The 12,009-nt window shown below is 52.0% G+C and overlaps 1 protein-coding gene and 1 pseudogene across 1 annotated transcript in view; one reads left to right on the top strand and one right to left on the bottom strand.

Annotated features, from left to right (window-relative positions):
- LOC127474812 (zinc finger protein 729-like) overlaps window positions 1–12,009 on the bottom strand; it is a 463,770-nt pseudogene that overhangs the window by 21,640 nt on the left and 430,121 nt on the right.
- Window positions 9,029–12,009, top strand: part of LOC127474856 (zinc finger protein 239-like) — a 218,817-nt gene continuing 215,836 nt past the window's right edge. The window contains 2 exon segments of the mRNA XM_051796167.1: window positions 9,029–9,747; window positions 9,892–10,084. The gene's annotated coding sequence lies outside the window, so the exon portion shown is untranslated.

Here is a 12,009-nt window from a genome sequence, read left to right as displayed (position 1 = left end):
AAAAAACCAAAGGAAAGGAGAGGGTGGGATCACAGAGGGATTTGGAGGAACAAGCATGAGAAAACAGAAGGAAAAGGGAATGAAAAAGCTGGTCATGGTAAACAGGAGGCTGGTCAAGACACTTCCTAGGCCATGCCCTGACACTGATCCCCACAGCCTGTACTGTTTTCCTAGTAACTCCACTGCCAAGAAGTTTCTCTGTCCAGGGACCTCTCTGCTCCTGGCACAGATTGTGGCCCAAGTTCCAACCACTGCAGCAGAAGCCACAAATAGTCAGGTCTTGTGTTCTTTGGGGGACCAGACTCTGCCCAGAGTGGTTTGTGTGTGTGTGTTGGAAGCACAAAAGAGTGAAGTAAATGCAAAGCTAAACACCCAATGTAGCCTGACTCTGTCCCTAAGTGGGGGATGAGACTTGGACACAACATGTGCAGGGACAGATGGAGGGGTTTGTCCCCCTGGCCCTGCCCAGAAGGGACACCTTTCAGGAAGGGTTGTGGCCTTGGCTGTGCTGAGGGTTGCCCCGGGCAGTGCAGCTTGGGATTGCAGTGGCACTGTCAGGGCTCTGCAGAGCTCCTGGCAGTTCATGCATTTGTCCCCAGCAATGCCAGAGAACTGCAGGGGTTGCAGTCAATCACTTGTGCTCTTTGGGACCCCGACTGGCTCTGCTGAATGGGAGCAGGCCTGGAGTTCCCAGACTGTTCCTGCATCCAGGGTCGGGCCTGCAGTGACGTTTCTGCAGCATTCAATTGGTGCAGTGGCAGGATGGCCATGGATCCATTCCTGCACAAACACAATGGGGCTCCATCTCAGGCAGGGATAGAATGGGCCCACAAATTTTGGAAGGATAAGAACCAGGGAGCTTTTCCACTGTGGAACCCCATGGAACCAAAGGAACCCTGGGACATGGCAGAACCTCATGGAATAAAGGGGACATTGTGGCCCTGCAGCACCTCATGGAACCAAAGGGAGTCTGGGACGTGGCAGGGCCTGATGGAAACAAAGGAACCTCCTGGGAACAAAGGGACCCTGGGACACTGCCAAAACTCAGGGAGACAAGGGAACCCCAGGACACTGTGGAATCTCATGGAATCCAGGGGCCATTGGAATACACTGGGGCCTCCTGGAACCAAAGGGAACATGGGACACTGCAGAACCTCATGGAATCAAAAGGACCTCAGGACTTTGTGGAACGTCAGGGAATCAAGGGGCCAGTGTGACATCACAGAACCTTTTGGAACCAAAGGGAACCAATGGGACATTGCAGAATCTCATGGAATCAAGGGTCCATTGTGACACTGTGGAACCTCACAGAATCAGGGGGCCATTCTGATTCTGCAAGGCCTTCTGGAGTCAAAGGGAACATTGTGACACTGGGGAACCTCATGGAATCAAGGGTCCATTGTGACAGTGGGGAAAATGATGGAATCAGTGGCCCATTGTCACACTGCAGGGCCTTAGGGAGCGAAAGAACACTGGGAAACAGTGCAACCTCATGGAATCAAGGAGCCATTGTCCCACTGCTGAGCCTCAAGGATTAAGGGATCCAATCTTTGCCTCAGATTTTGTCAACAAATTAAATTTAAGGAATTACAGAAGTGGGATTGAACCACTTTTGTCCCACTGGTTTTAATGACTGGCAAAATGAGAATATTTGTATAAAATGAATCATTTATTTTTACAAATGATCAGACCAATGATCTTAATCAGAATTATTTAGTACACAATACAAAGGCTAAAACTACTAGTAGTACAGTAGGATAGTGCACTATAATGAAGCAGTTATTGAAACAATTATATTAAAGCTAGCCAAAAGAAAAAAATATTACATAGATATCTGATGTAACTCACCCAGACCAACAGTCGTGGGGAGATTTCTTTTGCTCAACCTTGAGGAGTGTCCTTGGAGGGCGTCCCCACTCAAGGCAGGAATCTCCACACATCTACCCCAAGAAGGGCTGTGTTAGAAGAACCTGCCTGGATGAAAGGGGACTGGACTTCTCGAATAGGAAGGGATTGACTGCTCCTCACAAATGGACAGACCAGTTACCAGCTTCTCTGTCCCATCCAACTTCTAAAAGCAGGATGTGTGTTTGGAGTTGGGTGAACCAGGCTGGTTTGAGCATCATTCAACACCAAAACCATTCCTATGGTGCCACCGGTATCTCTCAGATCTCACAGACAGCTTGCATGAGAGCTGGCACTGTTGGCATTGTCTGATGGGATTTTAGGCCTTATCAGGGTAGGCCCTCCTGCCACCTGGGTAGAGAGGCTGGCTGTGAAAGTCCATCCTGGAGATGCACAGGGAGCCAAGAGTTGGGCTGCTGAGTGACATCCAACAATGGACAGGGGGATGGGACTGACAAGATGAAAGTATCTCCGGTAGATCTGACCACTCCTTGGGCCTGGCCATCCACACAGACGTTTACCCAGTGAACAGATACTACAGAGGATGTTTGATAACGTTTCTGTCACCCCAGATTATTGGAATAAATGAAAATTTACTCTGCACAACACAGAAATTCATTCACTTTCTCTTTTCCTCCCTCTGTGGATCAAGGGAACTTGTGACTTCAGTGTGTGACTCACTGTGTGCAAAGGGCAAATATGGACAGAATCCAGGGCAGGGAGTGTTGGGGGGATCTTGGGATCTGTGCTTGACACAGAAGGTGTTTGCCATTGGTCTAAGACTATCTACTGCAGAATGTGGACTTCAGTGGAGGCAATGTGGACTTGATATACAGCAGGGGAAGGACTTCTGGTTTTTATTGAGCTGTTGCCTTCCTCTGGTTTTGTTTGCTGGCAATAAATGAACATCCCTCTGTGTCTTGGGCAGCTCTTTCTCCAAGCCAAGCAGGTGGGAGTTGGTGCCAAGGAGCTGAAACCTGCAGGTCCAGCCTTGAGTGGAGGGAGCTCAGATTTGCCCAAGGCTGCTTTGAGTCCCAGGGCTTTGATGAGGGAATGGTGGGGTGGGGATACGGATAAAGTCTGATGGATTGTCAGACATGAAGGGTCTTGATTTTCATATCTATTCAGACTGAATTAGGAGGTGCCTGGGATCACTATCAAATGGAGATTGTTGATATCAATGTAAAAACAGGAAAAAAGTAAACAGGCCACAAAAAAGGCATCTTTTCTCATGGTTTTATTAATACAATACATTGACTTGGAATACACTTCTGAGATCTGTCTAATTAACCAGGAAAGAATTGAAGACTCAAAAGTAAATTATTCCCAGGGTCTTGTCTTGTTAAGATGCCATCAGTGAGAAGAGAGTGTGGAGGAATGAGCAGACAAGGAGACCATCCCTGGGGGCTGGGGAAGCAGGAATTCAGAGTCACTGGTTACGGGTGGCAAAAGGACTGTGGAATGTGGAGTATTAGTTAATTTGAATACTTGCCCAGAATAAAGACAAGTAAAACAGACATTCAAACACTAAAAAAAAAAAAAAAAAAAAAAAACCCAAACAAAAAAAACTTTTATTGCAGTAAGAATAAAAAAAACTACTAGCAAAGACAATCAAAAGTTAAAAAAGAATACAGAAAAACCTACTTTATTGGTTGCCATTCATACAATTCTACAGAGAGCTTTTATTACAGTATTAACTAGTAAAAACAGGAGTTAAAGGGATACAAAAAAAGGATATAAAACATTTGCTTTCTGAGTTGCTTCCTGTCAATAAACTGTGCTTACCCACACAGACAGGCCAGGGCTGCCAGGATCTGCAGCAGCTGGTCGGTGCCCGTGCTTAGCGGGCGTCCCCATGGAACAACACAGTCTCCATGGCAGGATGAGGATCGCTCACCCCAGCAGTCCTGACACCCCATTTTATCAGCTCTACATTACACCACGTAGGGCCAGTACCCAGTATAAGGTGATGCCTGAGTGGCAGCCAAACCCTGCCTGTTCATCACCTGATAGCAACAGTCTGTGCATGCCCTGCTGTAGGGCAAGGGGCCAGCGACCCCTGCCCACAGAATCTTCCTCCCATCATCATCTTTCTCACCCCTATGGATGACCTCTCCCACTGTGTTTCAAGGGTAGATGTATCTATCTTGAAATATGTAGCAAAACCAAGGAAGAACTCAGCTCTGATAATAGGGGATATCAGGCTGACTTGCTAAAAAGCACAATTAGCTTGTGCCATGAAGTTACATTGTACCATACTCTGGCTGGTTTCACATCCTAATATGATTCCTTTCTCACGCCTCTATGCTCCATTGATCATCTAATTCAAAAGTACCCCCCTTACATTTGTTTAAATATAAAATGAACCAAGGACAATTTTTGAGAGCTTTGCATTTAGATTTCATTAGTCTGAAGTAGTAAAATAAATGGTCTTGTGTGTATTTGTCTGTATAGAATCATGGACTGGTTTGGGTTGGAAGGGACCTTAAAGGTCTTCTCATTCCACCCCCTGCCATGGGCAGGGACACCTTCCACTAGAGCAGGTTGATCCAGCCTGTCCTTGGACACTTGCAGGGATCCAGGGGCAGCCACAGCTTCTGTGGGAATTGCATCCCTGCCCGTCCCCACCCTTCCAGGGAAGGATTTCTTCCCAGTCTCCCATCTAACCCTGCTTTCTTTTAGTTGAAAAACCATTGCCCCTTGTCCTGTCCCTCCAGGCCCATAGAAAAAGTCCCTCTCCCTCCTTTTTATAAGCCCCCTTCCCTGGTGGGGTGTCTTCAGCTCCTCCCAGGACCTGTGTGTGTCTGTATCTATCTTGTATCTGTCTGTATTTATAGACAGGATATATTTTAATACATTTCTATCCATATATTTAGACATAGATATTTACACATTGTAAATATTAATGCACACCTGTCTACACAATGATGTTGACTTTGTGTCCAGACCTACCCCTTCCCCTGTGTAACCTTTTTGGGGGGTTTATTCCTTGGGATTTCCAGGGTCTCACTTTCAGTGGAGCGGATCTTTCCCACCTGGATCTTTGCTACATCAACTTCAAGGTGTCCAATCTGAGCCTCTGCAACCTGGCCCGTGCCAACCTGTGCTGTGCCAGCCTGGAGAGGGCTGACCTGTCAGGCTCTGTGCTGGATGGAAGAGCTGCTGCAGCTTGGGAGGGCTGGGCTTGTGTTAACAGAGAAGAGCTGGAACAAACAGAGGGGTGTAAAATATCGAGTCCTTAAATATATTCTCTATTTCTATGGCCCAGAAAAGGTCCAGCTGTGGTTTGTCCAACCCTGAGAAGGGCCCACAAGGGCTGCACTGAGTCTGTGACCATCTCAGCCCCAAATCCCCTTGTCCTCCTCCAATTCACACAGCTCTGAGGCAGCACCAGTGTGCAGCTGCTGTGTTTCTGACTGGTTTTCCTCACAGAACTCCTTTCTGTGTGTGTTCCAGGTGCCAGCCTGAAAGGAGTGGCCATGGAGGGCAGTCAGATGACAGGAATGAACCTCCGAGTTGCAACGCTGAGAAACACCAAACTAAAGAACTGTAACCTCAGGGGAGCAACGTTGACAGGAACTGATTTGGAAGTGAGTTGGGATTCATTTTCCATCCTATTCCTTTCTATCCTATAATCAGCTGGTAATTTGGGGGATTGCTGGCTTTTGGCTGACCTCTCCAGCTTCAGACTCCAATGGAGTTCAGGTAAATGGACTTCCAGTAAAGCTTTGAACAGAGTTCTGGGTGCATTCCATTGACACTTCTTTTTCTTTTCCCCTTCAGAATTGTGACCTATCAGGTTGTGACCTCCAGGAAGCCAATTTGAGGGGCTCTGATGTGAAAGGAGCCATCTCTGAAGAGATGCTGACCCCCCTGCACATGTCCCAGAGCTTCAGATAGGGAAGAGAAGACGTCAAAGAGGAAGGAATCCAAACATTTGTTGTGACTTTCTTCACCTCCTCCCCTTCCTGAATTAGAAGGAATGGTTATTAGACAACTTCCATTTGCAGTAGTGCCTAAGTAGACTCTTTCTGATCACTTTTGGGGAGGGAATTTTTGTTTCAGAGGTGGAAAGAGAGAGTTTCTCCCTTTGTGAAGAGAGTGAGGAAGTGGGCTGGTTCTGAAAGCAGAAAGTGGGGCTGGTTTGGGGGGGAGGGTTCGAGACTTTCATTGTTTAGCATTGCCTTACTTTGGAATGCATTTTCATTTCTAAAGCACAATATATGCAATTCTATTTGTTAAGTCTGTCGCTGCAATATGAATAGAAAATGTTATTGCTGTATAGTAGCAAAGAAAGTGGAGGTTTCCAGGTAGACAAGTGTCTTTACAGCCAGTGTCTTCATTCCTGCAGGGTGTTAATGCCAGGGGTGGTCACACAGTGCCCACAGGATGTGTTCAGGTCTCTGCTGGGGTGGAAACAGTGGGCAACTGTCCTCAGAGGTCCTAAATTGCTGTGGAGTAGTTGGAGGGCAGGGTTAGAGCAGCTTTATCCCCTCAAATGTGCAGAGGAAGCTGCTGCCCCTGCAGGGACCTGCCCAGAGCCCGGATTGAGTTCCCCCTGGAAGATCCCTGGGCAGAAATGGGATGTCTCAGTCAATGCTCTCCAAAGGAGTGTGAAATTGCACTCTCAATCCCAACAGGGAAGAAAAATCCCCCTGCTTCCACATGTCCTGACCACTCCAGACTGGAGTTCCTGTAGCTTTTTCCTTTGTTGGGAATTCAATGGAGAGAGGAAAACACAGAAGTGTCCCCAAAGCAGAGAGAAGCTCTGGGGCCACAGCACCTGCTCCCCCCTCTTCTCATCCCTTCAGCAGATGAAGAAATGGCCCTCAATGTTTCCCCTCAGTGTACTCTGCAAATCCTCCTTGAAAGAATGGGCATAATCCCATTTGCCAGTCAGATCCACTTTGGACTGGCTAAAGTAGCTGTAAAAGCCTCTTGCCTGGGGCCAAGTGCCCCTTCCACACTTGCTTTACGTGTGGAAAAAAACAGGGAAAGCTGTTTTTTGTGTGAGCACCCTTCACATCTCAGTGCTTGTGATCTTGGGAATCCTCATGAACCTGGAACAATGCCAGATTATCTGTTGTCTTAAGATATGTACCTGGAGATTGTTTTGGTTTTTTTTTAAATCTTCCTTGCAAATACAACTGATAGAAAACAATGTAAAAAAAAAAAGAAAAAGGGGAAAAAAAGAAAAAAAAAAAGAAGAAGGAAAAAGAGAAAAAGGAGGAAAAAGAGGAAAAAAAGAAGAGGAAAGAAATGAAAAAAAAAGGAAGAAAAATAGAAAAAAGGGAAAGAAAAAGGGGGGAATAGAAATTATAAAGAATAAAGAAAGAAAAAAGAGAAAAAAAAAAGAAAAACCAAAAAGTCCATGCAAATGGCCGCTGACCCCCGCGAGAACTACAAGTCCCAGAGTGCACCGCGCAGGGCGGTGGGCGTGGCAGGAGGCGGGCGGACGGGGCTGTGGCCGCGCGCTGATTGGCTGCAGCGGGGGTCTGTGCAGGCGGTGCGCGCGCAGAGCGCCGCGTTGGCTGCCGGGAAGTCACGATGGCGCTGGGGCCTTCCTTTGTCTGTGAGACCGGGCGGGAGCGGGTGAGAGCGGGCTCTGGGGATCCCCTCGGGGGCTGCGGGGAGCGCGGCTGTGGGGGGAAAGGCCGGAGGGCTCGGGAGGGTTTAGCGCGGGGGTTCGGGGGTTCCCGAGAGGCAGAGCGCGGGATTGCAACCCTGTCGGGGGCCGCGGGGCCCGGGAGGCCTCCCAAGAACCCGGATGTTGGATTCGGGTCCTGAGAAATTCCTTCGGAAAAAAAATTCAAAACCACCCGACCAAAAAAAGAACCCTAAAAAAAAGGAAAATGAGAAAAAGATCAAGGAAAAACTGCAAGGGCCAGGATGATTTTATTGCTTTGGTTCGGTTTTTCGTCGGTCTCTTCCTTCTCAGATTCTCTACTCCCTTCCTTTACAGGAAGCTCTTCTGCTGTTCTGTGGTTTTGTGGTCCCTTAGGGGCTTTTAGGGGTCCCTGAGGCGGTTTTAGGGTGTCTCTGGGGGGGTTTGGTGTCGTGAGGGGACTTAGGGAGGAGGTTGAAGGTCCCTGAAGGGGTTTGGGAGTCCGTGAGGGAGTTTTGGAGTCTCCGAGGGAACTGAGAAATCGTGGAGGGCTTTGAGGGAGGTGTCTTTGAAGCAGTTTTGAAGGTTTCTAGGGGGATTTTGGGAGTCCCAGAGGGTTTTGAGGGTCACAAAGAGGGTCTTGGGTACACTAGGGGGGTCTCAGGACTCACCTGGTCATGGTGCTGTTCCTCCTCTTTTCCCCTAGACATCATTAACCCCCCAAAACGTGCCCTAGCCCCCATTTTCCCTTTAATTCCCTCCCCACACAGATCCCTTTGACCCCCCCAAGACCCCTTTTAACTCCCCCAAATACACCCAAAGCACCCCAAAATCCCCCAAATCCCCATCAACCCCCCCCCAGATGTCCCCAAATCTCCCCCACCACCCCCCGTCAAATCCCTTCCAAGGCCCTGCAAAGAGGGATCACCCGGCACCCTGGGACAGGAGCACAGTGGGCTGTACTGGGGGCACTGGGCTGTACTGGGAGGGCACTGGGGGGGGCTTAGATGTCTCAAGACAACGTGGCCCAGCTCTAGGAGAGATCTGGGGGGCAGTGAGGAGGTACTGGTCTGTCCTGGTCTGTGCTGGTCTGCACTGGTCTGTACTGGTCTGTATTGGTCTGTCCTGGTTTGTACCCCCAATCCCCAAAGCCCCTCCCCAACTCCCCCAGGACCCTCCCATACCCCAAAGCCCCCCAGGCCCCCCCAGGCCCCTGACTTGGTCCTGCTGCCCCTTGAGCATCTGCAGCTGCTGCAGAACCAGGCATTTCATCAGCAAATGTGCAGGTGACCCCAAGCTGGGGGTGTGTTGATGTGCTGGAAGGCAGGAGGGCTCTGCAGAGGGACCTGGCCCAGCTGGATCCATGGGCTGATTGCAAGGGGATGAGGTTCCAGCAGGCCAAGGGCCGGGTCCTGCCCTTTGGCCACAAGAAGCCCCGTCAGCCCCCCGGGCTGGGGCCAGAGTGTCTGGAGAGCAGGCAGGCAGAAAGGGAGCTGGGAGTGGGGATGGGCAGGGAGCTGAAGAGGAGGCAGAGTGTGGCCAGGTGGCCAAGAGGGCCAATGGCTGGTGGCCTGTGTGAGGAAGAGTGTGTCAGCAGGAGCAGGGAAGGGATTGTTGGGCTGGAGTGAGCGCTGGTGAGGCCACCCCTGGAGTGCTGTGTCCAGCTCTGGGCCCCTGAGCTGAGGAAGGCCCTGGAGGAGCTGGAGCAGGAGCAGAGAAGAGCAGCGAGGCTGGGGAAGGGAGTGGAGCACAAGTGGTGTGAGGAGAGGCTGAGGGAGCTGGGGGTGTTGAGGCTGGAGAAGAGGAGGCTCAGGGGAGACCTCCTGACTGTCTGCAAGTCCCTGCCAGGAGGTTGGAGCCAGGTGGGAGTGGGGCTGTTCTGCCAGGAAGCAGCAGTAGGACAAGAGGGCTGGGTCTTGAGCTGTGCCAGGGGAGGTTTAGGTTGGATATTGGGAAGCAATTTTTTCCCAAGAGAGTAATCAGGCCTTGGAATGGGCTGGGCAGGGAGGGGGTGGAGTCAGCGTCCCTGGAGGTGTTGAAGGTGAGAGTGGATGTGGCATCAGTGCCATGGTGTGGGAAGCACAGCGGGGTTGGATCCAGGGTTGGACTTGATGATCTCGGAGGTCTTTTCCAACGTGTCTGATTCTGTGATTCTCTGATTGCCATTCCTGTGGCAGCACATGCTTGAGGCTCCATCCCCAGGGTGATAGAGATGTCTGTCCATATCTATCTCCAAGGTTAGTCTGTAAATGTGTGGTGTTAGAAAAGCAGGGTAAGTTGTGGGCTGGTTGTAGAAGGAGAAAGAAGCCCAGAGGCCAGTGCAAGCAGGCAGCCCTCAGCTTGCACCTGATGTCCCCTCACCTGATGTCCCCTCCCTGCAGGTTCCTGTCCTTGAGCCCAGGCCCTGAGGTGAGGCTGAGAAGTGGCGCGGAGGTGAGCCCAGAGCTGTCCCTGAGGTGAGGCTGAGAATAAGTGCAAGGCAGAGGTGCTGCTGAGGAAGGAGAGCCCTGTGGTGGGGAAGAGGCGAAGGTGCCCATCCCCGAGCAGGTGCTGTGTCCACCCCCTGTGTGCCAGGTGAGCTGGGGCTTTGCTGCAGAGCTGCGGGCGCTGATTTGAGGGTCTCCAAGTGCTGAGATGGTGGGCACCCAGGAACACAAACTGTGCCTGGCCACGGAGCCTGCAAGGAGGAGCAGAGACAGCCCTGGCAGTGTGGGGGTCCAGGTTGTCCCTGTGCCTTCCCCTGCAGGCCCTGGCTGTCCCTGCTGGGCCCCTGTCCATCCCCATCAGGTCCCCGCCCGTCCCCCCGGGCTGAGCTCCCCCCAGGAAGTGCCGTGGAGCTGAAGCTGCTGCCATCCCCCCCTGCAGCCGCTGCCCCAGCCAAGGGAGCAGCAAAGGCAGGGCCAGGAGCAGAGGCAGCAGCAGGGGAGCCCTGGGGGGGGCGGGAAGCTCTTGTGTGGGGCAGGAAAGAGGCGCTGGGCACGAGGCCGGGGCTGTGCTGAGCAGGCCCAGCCCTCACATCCCCCCAGCCAACGCCTGTGGAGCTGTTTGGTTTCCTTGGGCACAGCCGGCCCTTGTGGAAGGCAGAGCGGGGCGATGGTGGAGCTGGGGGACCCCCGGGAGCCTGGAGGGGGGAGCACGGAGAGGGAGGAGCCCCGGGACCCCCTGGAGCCTGAAAGGGGGAGCGGAGAAGCCTGGACAGTGGGGACCCCTGGGATCACTGGGACAACAAAGTGGAGAACCTGGAGAGGGGGAATGTTTAGGAACGTGGCACCCTGAAGGTGAGAGTCAGAGGAGAAGGAACCCTTAGGACCCCCAACACTCTCAGCATCCCTAAGTGGGATCCCCAGCATCCCAGACACAGGAGACCCTCCAAACCCCACAGAGGAGAGACCAGAGAGGGGGAATTCCTGTGAGAGTTTTTGGGCTGAATGTTCATAGTTTGGAGTATTTTTTGGCTGAACCTTAACATTTTGCTTTTTGGATGGAGTTCATCTTGCTATTTCTGTGTGTTTTTTTTCCTGAATCTGGGTGGTTTTGGTTTTTCTGGGCTGAATCTTGGTGGTTTGGAGGTTTTTATGATCACAGGATGCCCGGTGAGCTCTTGAGATGGACTTGGGCAGGAGGAACCCCCAAGCCAACACACTCAGCCCTTGTTTTCCCCCCATCAGGATTTGTCCTTCCCAAAGCTTGGGCGGATGGAGGAGGAGGCTACGAGGAAGAGGAAGATGCCTTGGGCCCCCCAGGCAGGTGAGGAGGAAGTCAGTGTCCCTTTGGGCGGGTGTTGTGCTGGCTCTGTCAGCCCAGCATGGCCCCGGCTGCAGGACAACCCCGCTGGCGCCGCCGTCCTGCCGGGGCCGGAGTTGGGGGGATGTCCTTGGCCTTCCCTGTGGGCCGGAGGCAAATCCCCTGCCTGTCCTTCTTGCTTCCTGCCCCAGGCCCCGAGCTGAGGACGGAGAGCCCGGAGGACAAATCCCCCCGTGAGACCCTGGTGGGAGAGGCCGTTTTGAAGGGCTCCCCGGCGCAGGAAGGCAGCGGGGAGGAAAAGGGCCGGAGATCCCCCCGCAGGAGGGGCTCCAAAGCCAGCCCAGGGTGCTCTGAGGAGGAAAGTCCCAGCCTGTGCTGGGAAGGCGGCCGGAGCTTGAGGGGGAGCTCTGACCTGGTGGTCCCTCATCAGCCTTCCAGCAGGGAAAAGCCCTTCAGGTGCTTGGAATGTGGGAAGAGCTTCAGGCAGAGCTGTGACCTCCTCAAGCACCAGCATATCCACACTGGAGAACGTCCCTACATGTGTGGGGAATGTGGGAAGAGTTTCAGTGACAACTCCAACCTGATCCGACACCAGCACATCCACACTGGAGAACGTCCCTACACGTGTGGAGAATGTGGGAAGAGCTTCAGGTACAGCTTCCACCTCCGCACCCATGAGAACATCCACACTGGGGAAAGGCCCTACACGTGTGGAGAATGTGGGAAGAGCTTCAGGGACAGCTCCCACCTCCGCA

This window comes from Manacus candei, unplaced genomic scaffold (assembly GCF_025592945.1).
Source record: "Manacus candei isolate 608988 ecotype Guabito, Panama unplaced genomic scaffold, ASM2559294v1 h1tg000045l, whole genome shotgun sequence".
Lineage (NCBI taxonomy): Eukaryota > Metazoa > Chordata > Aves > Passeriformes > Pipridae > Manacus > Manacus candei.
The sequence above is the reverse complement of the archived record's forward strand: the minus strand, read 5'-3'. Positions and strand labels throughout refer to the sequence as shown.